Here is a 7,504-nt window from a genome sequence, read left to right on the forward strand (position 1 = left end):
ATCCTGTCCACCTCCTTCCTCATTGCAGGCGGGATGCAGGTAGGAGATGTTCCTCGCTCCTATGGCTTCATACACAGCGATGTGTGCTGCCGCAGGAACGAGGAACAACATCGTATCTGTCGCTGCAGCGAAATTATGGAAATGACCGACACTACACAGATCACCGATTTTCGACGCTTTTGCAATCGTTTATCGGTTTATCTAGGCTTTACACGTTGCGACATCGTTACTGGCGCCGGATGTGCGTCACTTTCGATTTGACCCCGACGAGATCGCAGTAGCGATGTCGCAACGTGCAAAGTACCCCTTACTTGTAGTTCTTTGACCCGCTGATGCCAGTTCCAGGTGTTCCCGCTCCTCTTGTTCTCCATGCCAGCTGTGGCCTGGGTTGACTGTCCTCTGTGCACACTTGTTGTGGTTGGACTCATGTGGCCTAAAGCTACTTGGAGTCCTTGGCTACTTGGTCCTACTGCAGGCAGCCTGGACTATTTAATGGGTTCAGTTCCCGGTCAACTCTTTGCTGCTGGTGCTTCAGACTTTTTAGGTTGGCGATGGACCTTGGAGATCTTGTCGCCCGGCAGGGGTAACAGCTGACCATAAAGTGTCCCACTGTCCTAGGGTCTGCACCCCGCCTCGTGCTGAGTCCTGTGAGCCTTGGTTCCAGAATTCCACAGGCGTCCCGCGTTCCCTGGAGTTTTCCACTTCCATAGGTAACCCTCGGTGCCTGGAGTCCTGGTTCCGTACTCCACATTCCCTCACTCCTTTTACAGCACTCTGGTGTTGCTTCAGGTCTTTTCTGTACTTTTCGCTTTTTTTCTCCTCCTCTCTCTCCTCACAACTCCTCTACACCTCCACTTAACTCCACTACTTCACTTAACTGACTTCTTCCTCCCGCCAACTTCCCAACTGACCACTAGCCCCTCCCCCTCACTGGGTCTCTCCCTACAGATTGGGTGGCGACTATCCAATCAGTGCCCATTCCTTTTACCTGTTGCTAGACAGTCTCCCAGTCTGGTGTTGGGGTTATGTATGGCCTGAAGGTGTTGGTGTACTGACTGGCCCGGATATTCTGGGGTTTGGGTTTCCACGTTCACATTTTGTGGCACCTGATACCGCAGGGGTGCTATGTGACGCCCTGGACTAGTCAGGTCATCCCAAGTATTCCCATGCACACACACCCCCTCCCTGAAAAGGTGACAGCAGCCAAACTTAACAAACTTGTCACCACCCTCCAGGTTTGATGTCCACACCAGGGGGGCGGAGCCAGGCGGTTGGCTCCACCCACCGAGGATTTCACAGGCCTGGAGGCGGGAAAAAGACACAAGTTCAGGATGGGGTAGTCTAGTCTTGACAGTGAAGGATAGAGGTTGAGTTCAAGGACAGACCTGTGACCAGGCCTGCCAATAGTCTACTGAGGTGGCTGGGATGGAGTCCAGTCACCTCTGGCAAGGAGGCAGACGGTGGTGGGATTACAGCCGGTGGAACCGTAGCGACCGGGGTCGGGCGGTGGCCCGCCGGTACCGAACCGGGGAACCGACTGGAAACCGGAGCACCGGGAGGGGTACTCAGACCCAGTACAAAGCCCCGAACCGACAGGGCCGAGTCAAATCAACTGAATGAGGACTGGACTTAAGGACCTTTCCCACACAAGACCCGTTAGAAGACAACAGCCCAACCATACAGGGTAAAGCCCCCGCCAAGGCATAGAGACCCAAGGGGCCAACGTCTGCGGGCAAACAGGACTCTTCCGACAACCAGCAAGCCGGGGAGCGGACTACCGTTGCTTAGGCATAGGAGCCAAACATTCACACAAAGAGGTGCAGGAGAAAGGCGGAAACCACCAACCTGTTAAGGGAGAAGCTGCAGCCGGCTGCGGGCCCCGTTCATCATCCCGTTTGGTTTACCAGAGACTCCAGTGTATTGTGTCATAGTGAGTACACCAGTGCTTTCGGGCCATGCACCGTACCGCACCAGCATCCAGCACACGCCTGTCCCCACGCCTCAGCACCTCCCTCGGGCCCCAGGGACCATCACTCCCCTACCCAAGGAGGGGTCAACACCAAGCTGCACAACACCGTCCCCGGGAGGCCTAGTTAACGGCAGCGGTGGTGTCCATTCATTCACAACCCGTGGGTGGCGTCACGAACTTAAATCCCTTCCAAACCACTGCGGCCCCCGGCCGTGGAACTCCCCACCGAAGTCCCTGCGTGTAGCGCCAACCCTCTTGCAGAGTGACGTGACCCCCGGGTCCGTGAGGAGCTTGAGCCACCCACCCTATGAGCACGGATCTGAGCGGCTCGGCGGTCGCAGCCGAGCCCGCGGGGCGGTACATGCTACATTATCTGTCTATCTATCAATCAATTTCATACCTATCATCTATCTTTCGATCCATCCATCAATCAATTTCATATCTACCTATCCGTCTATCAATTCCATTCAATTCATAGAAGCTTTATTGGCTGGACCAAATGCACATTAGTACAGCAAGAGTACAATAGGGGATAGGATTTGGGACGGTAGGACAGATGGATGGGGGCGCATCCAGGTTGGGAGCTATGCATGTCCATAGTTCTCTTTCTCATAGCCAATGGCCTGTGCACATATTCTGAGCTGCTATCTCCATTGTCGTCTCGTTTTACCCCAGCAACAGATATGTTTTCTTTTCCTTCTTCATGGAGCTGAAATCCGGGAAGAGATGGGAGAGTCTCCTGAAGTGAGTGTCCCTCACTGCTGAGTACTTGGTGCAGTGTAGCAGGAAGTGGGTTTCATCCTCCAGGGCCTCCAGGTCACAGTGTTGGCACAGTCTGTCCTCCTTAGGCTTGTTGTTCTGTTTATGCCACTTGGCCAGATTTGATGGTCAGACTGTGTTGGTGTCGCGGGCGGGGAGGAGGGTGTCAGCACACTACGCTCGCCCCCTTCTGCTCGGGTCCGGCGGCCGCTGCTCAGTGGTGGCTCGAGCCGTAGGCCGGATCCCGGGGGTTTCTCGAGCGACACTCCTCGCCCGTGAGTGAAAGGGGTTAGTTGGGTGCGGGGATTGTTATAGTTCGTGACGCCACCCACGGTTGTGGTGATTTCACCACCGCTGCTCAATGCGGGGGTCCCGGGGATGGTGATGCGGAGCAGCCAGGTGTTGTGTTGCCCCTCCGTGGGCAGGGGGTTGGTGATCCCGGGGCCCGGTGATGGTTTGTGAGGTGCGGGGCCTGGTGGGCGCAGGGACGCGGGGGCAGCGCTGTGCCTTGCGGCACTGTGGTACTCACTCAGCCTGAGACACGGACACAGTTTGTACGGTAAACCAAACGGCTGGTAGGACGGTCCCACAGACGGCTGCACCTGCACTCCCGGTAGGTGACGGTGATGTCCCTCTTCCTTGCACCTATGGTTGACTTGTGGTAGCGGTGGATTCCCTCCGGTTACCCGCTCCCCGACTACAATCTGGGCCGGAGGAGCTCTACACTTTGCCCGCAGGCGCTGGCCCTGAGAAACTGGTGCCTTGGCGGTGGCGATGTCTCTCTGCTTCAGGTTGAGCTGTTGCCTTCAATCGGGGCTTGGTTGCTGGGGGATCTACGTCCCCTTCACTGACGGATTCGGCAAATTTGGCGACTCCTAGCCTTGCCGGGGTCCGAGAGGCCCCTGCCCTGGTGCTGACTGTCCTTCGGAACACTGCTCCAGACCACCGGGCACACAGCCAACGGGGTCCTTCCAGGAACTTCCAAACGGTCCCACTCCAGACAGTCACCGCCGTCGCTGACCTTGCTGTTCTGGCCCTACACAAAGCTGGACCCTTCAGGCTTTCCTTCCTTCTTGTCACCTCACTTGCTTTCCTCCTTTACCACTTTTCTACTTTCACTACTTGGTTACTCCTTCACTTAGCTTCTCACTCAAGCTCTGTTGTTTACTCTTGCCCTCCCCGGGCTACTCTCTCTGTTTACTCAAGCTCGTCCCTGAGCTGACTGCCTGGTTTCCCCCGCCTCCAGAGCTGTGATCTCCTTGGTGGGCGGAGCCAACCGCCTGGCCCACCCCCTGGTGTGAATCATCAGCCTCTGGAGGAAGGCAACAAGGATTTGTAGTTTAGCTGTGATGTGCCTACCTGGAGTGTGGGGTGTGGTGGTGTTGTGACCTGTGACCCCTGGCTTGCCCAGGGCGTCACATTCCCCCTTAGCAAAATGCAGACCGTCCGCGGGCTGCCGTCCTACACCAGTTTTATTTTTCTGAAAAAGATAACATTTGGAAAATCAACATATATACATTTTTAATAACTCTTCCCAAGACGGGAGGCACATTTCTTAAACGTTGCAACGGTTTACGGTTACGGTTTCCGCTCTCTCCCACCCAAGCAACCTGGCCCTGATGCTGCCCCTAAAACCCAGGCAGCACCCCTTGACCCACAGTCCAGCACACGGTACCCGAGCGGGATCTGTCCTTCCCTCCAGAGGGTAGCCACCGGTTCCTTTGGTGGCTGGGCCCCAGCCTGCTCTGCTGAGGGCCCTCCCTCCAACCTGCCTCTCCGGAGGCGGCATTGCGGAAAACGGTAACGGTAACCAACATATTTACAAGCCACTAACGTCTGTGGTTGCCCTGCAAGTTCACGGGCTTGTCCATGGATAGGTCCCATGCATTTTTAAACGGTCCCCACGGGGACAACGGTGCCGGCTCCGGCCGGTTCAATCACTAAGCAAATCAGGTAACTGTTTGGTAATTATCATTTTCATCAGAACTTTCAACTTTTCAAACAAACAGGTGGTCCCAACGGGGACGGTGCTGCGGGCATCCGCTGCCCTACTCCAGTCTTTCTGCTGCTTCATCCGAGGGAGGGGGTGCAGAGCTCACCCTGCTCTCGTTGCTGCCCCTAAGTTTCACATCCAGGGCAAACCACCCCCTCTCTCCGCAGTGCCGGGTATACCGCACCATGTCTCCCGGTATGAGGTTACGGCCAGGATGCTCTTCGGGCAGATGGGCATTCACATCCCGCCGGGCCACAAACACTTCGGCCTCCAGGCCCGGTTCATATATAAATCCATAGCCCCGGCGGACATCAAACCGCCTCACCTGCCCTTCATACAACGGGCCCCGGACACGGAAGGTCGCTTGCCGAAGATTTTCTTTCTCCCGAATGGCTCGGGCCACCAGCTCGGCTTTCCTTCTCTCCCTCTCCGCAATCTCCAGGCCCAGCTTTGTCGGCTCCCTGTCCCAATATGGCGCTGCTGCCAGCGCCGGCGCACGGGTCGGGCCCCGCGGGACATCCAGAACGTTACCCACTGTCAGGAAGGTGGGCGGCGTATCCCGCGATGTCATGGCCTTGGGTGCTGCCTTGCAGCAACAACCCGGCGCCACCTCAGCCGAGGTGTGGGGGATGGGCACAGGGGCTTTCCGCAGCTGAGCCTTCGGCTCGGAGCGGCTCATCGGCTCCGGCTCGGGAAACTGCTCGGGGACTGTCTCTGGCACAATCTTCGGGGCCTTCCATGGCAACACCTCCGGTTTGCTACGGGCTCCGGCTACAGGTCGGTCCGCTGGGGCGGACGGGCTGGGTATCGCTACCGGTTGCGGTGGTAGCGCGCCTAGTGGCGGGGTCACGGCCCCCGAGACGGGTGGCGAGGAAGGCAACGGGGGGAGAGGGCTTGGACCGGGTCCCTCAGCCGCAGCGACCGGTCCCTCCGGGACATAGGGGCGTGGGTCACTCACCCTCCCTTCCTCCGCTTCCTCCTCGCGTCTCCGCACGGTGGCTATAACGTCCGCCATGTCGGTCTCCCACTCCTCCAAGAGGAGCTGCATCTTGACCTGCAGCCTTAGGTGGAGCTGCGCCGTCCGGATTTCCACCCACGCTGCGGTTCCCGGCGCGGGGGCCACGGTGTTTCGGGACGGCATCCACATGGTGACTTTCTCTTTTCTTTCCAGGAACGGTATGCTTGCAGGGTCCTGGCGTCCCTGCTTTTATAGCTGCGACTACATGCGGCCAGCCGCCATCGCGTCCCCCTTAGCTCTCTCCGGCCCCTCCTCTCTCGGGGCGGGGTCTTGGCCTTCGCGCCTCTACTGCTCGAGAAGACGCTCGAGCGGGAACTTTTCGCGCCAAAGATGGCGGCTTCTGCAATTTTTCTGCCGGATACCTCCGGCGGTAACAAGGCGCACCTCTACCAGACGGCAGAGCGGTAAGATCCTGTTCGTGACGCCAAGTTGTCGCGGGCGGGGAGGAGGGTGTCAGCACACTACGCTCGCCCCCTTCTGCTCGGGTCCGGCGGCCGCTGCTCAGTGGTGGCTCGAGCCGTAGGCCGGATCCCGGGGGTTTCTCGAGCGACACTCCTCGCCCGTGAGTGAAAGGGGTTAGTTGGGTGCGGGGATTGTTATAGTTCGTGACGCCACCCACGGTTGTGGTGATTTCACCACCGCTGCTCAATGCGGGGGTCCCGGGGATGGTGATGCGGAGCAGCCAGGTGTTGTGTTGCCCCTCCGTGGGCAGGGGGTTGGTGATCCCGGGGCCCGGTGATGGTTTGTGAGGTGCGGGGCCTGGTGGGCGCAGGGACGCGGGGGCAGCGCTGTGCCTTGCGGCACTGTGGTACTCACTCAGCCTGAGACACGGACACAGTTTGTACGGTAAACCAAACGGCTGGTAGGACGGTCCCACAGACGGCTGCACCTGCACTCCCGGTAGGTGACGGTGATGTCCCTCTTCCTTGCACCTATGGTTGACTTGTGGTAGCGGTGGATTCCCTCCGGTTACCCGCTCCCCGACTACAATCCGGGCCGGAGGAGCTCTACACTTTGCCCGCAGGCGCTGGCCCTGAGAAACTGGTGCCTTGGCGGTGGCGATGTCTCTCTGCTTCAGGTTGAGCTGTTGCCTTCAATCGGGGCTTGGTTGCTGGGGGATCTACGTCCCCTTCACTGACGGATTCGGCAAATTTGGCGACTCCTAGCCTTGCCGGGGTCCGAGAGGCCCCTGCCCTGGTGCTGACTGTCCTTCGGAACACTGCTCCAGACCACCGGGCACACAGCCAACGGGGTCCTTCCAGGAACTTCCAAACGGTCCCACTCCAGACAGTCACCGCCGTCGCTGACCTTGCTGTTCTGGCCCTACACAAAGCTGGACCCTTCAGGCTTTCCTTCCTTCTTGTCACCTCACTTGCTTTCCTCCTTTACCACTTTTCTACTTTCACTACTTGGTTACTCCTTCACTTAGCTTCTCACTCAAGCTCTGTTGTTTACTCTTGCCCTCCCCGGGCTACTCTCTCTGTTTACTCAAGCTCGTCCCTGAGCTGACTGCCTGGTTTCCCCCGCCTCCAGAGCTGTGATCTCCTTCGTGGGCGGAGCCAACCGCCTGGCCCACCCCCTGGTGTGAATCATCAGCCTCTGGAAGAAGGCAACAAGGATTTGTAGTTTAGCTGTAATGTGCCTACCTGGAGTGTGGGGTGTGGTGGTGTTGTGACCTGTGACCCCTGGCTTGCCCAGGGCGTCACATTGGCACTGGGACTATATTGGCTCAGGCTCTTCCAGTCTCTGGGGTTCTGGGTCTGTA

Source organism: Anomaloglossus baeobatrachus, chromosome 2, assembly GCF_048569485.1.
Source record: "Anomaloglossus baeobatrachus isolate aAnoBae1 chromosome 2, aAnoBae1.hap1, whole genome shotgun sequence".
NCBI classification, from domain to species: Eukaryota; Metazoa; Chordata; class Amphibia; order Anura; family Aromobatidae; genus Anomaloglossus; species Anomaloglossus baeobatrachus.